Source organism: Fukomys damarensis, unplaced genomic scaffold (assembly GCF_012274545.1).
Source record: "Fukomys damarensis isolate Sample0158 unplaced genomic scaffold, DMR_v1.0_HiC HiC_scaffold_1, whole genome shotgun sequence".
In the NCBI taxonomy this organism is placed as follows: Eukaryota; Metazoa; Chordata; class Mammalia; order Rodentia; family Bathyergidae; genus Fukomys; species Fukomys damarensis.
The window spans coordinates 5,740,879-5,741,111 of record NW_022900913.1 but is presented as its reverse complement, the minus strand read 5'-3'; positions in this window follow the sequence as shown (position 1 = coordinate 5,741,111).

The window sequence follows — 233 nt, the reverse complement described above, 5'->3', positions numbered from 1 at the left end:
CTCTCCCTTGAAATTCCCATTTTTTTTTTTTTTTTTTTTTTTTTTTTTTTTGGTACTGGGGATCCAACTCCGGTCCTTGTGTTTGCAAGGCAGGTGCAGAAACACTGAGCTAAATCCCCAGTCCCAAATTCCATATTTGAGAAATACTGGAGCTACTCCTAAGAGTACTTCATAAGTGTATTCAAGCGCACTGAGGAATGTTTGTAATGCTGGGAATTTCACGCATATTATTC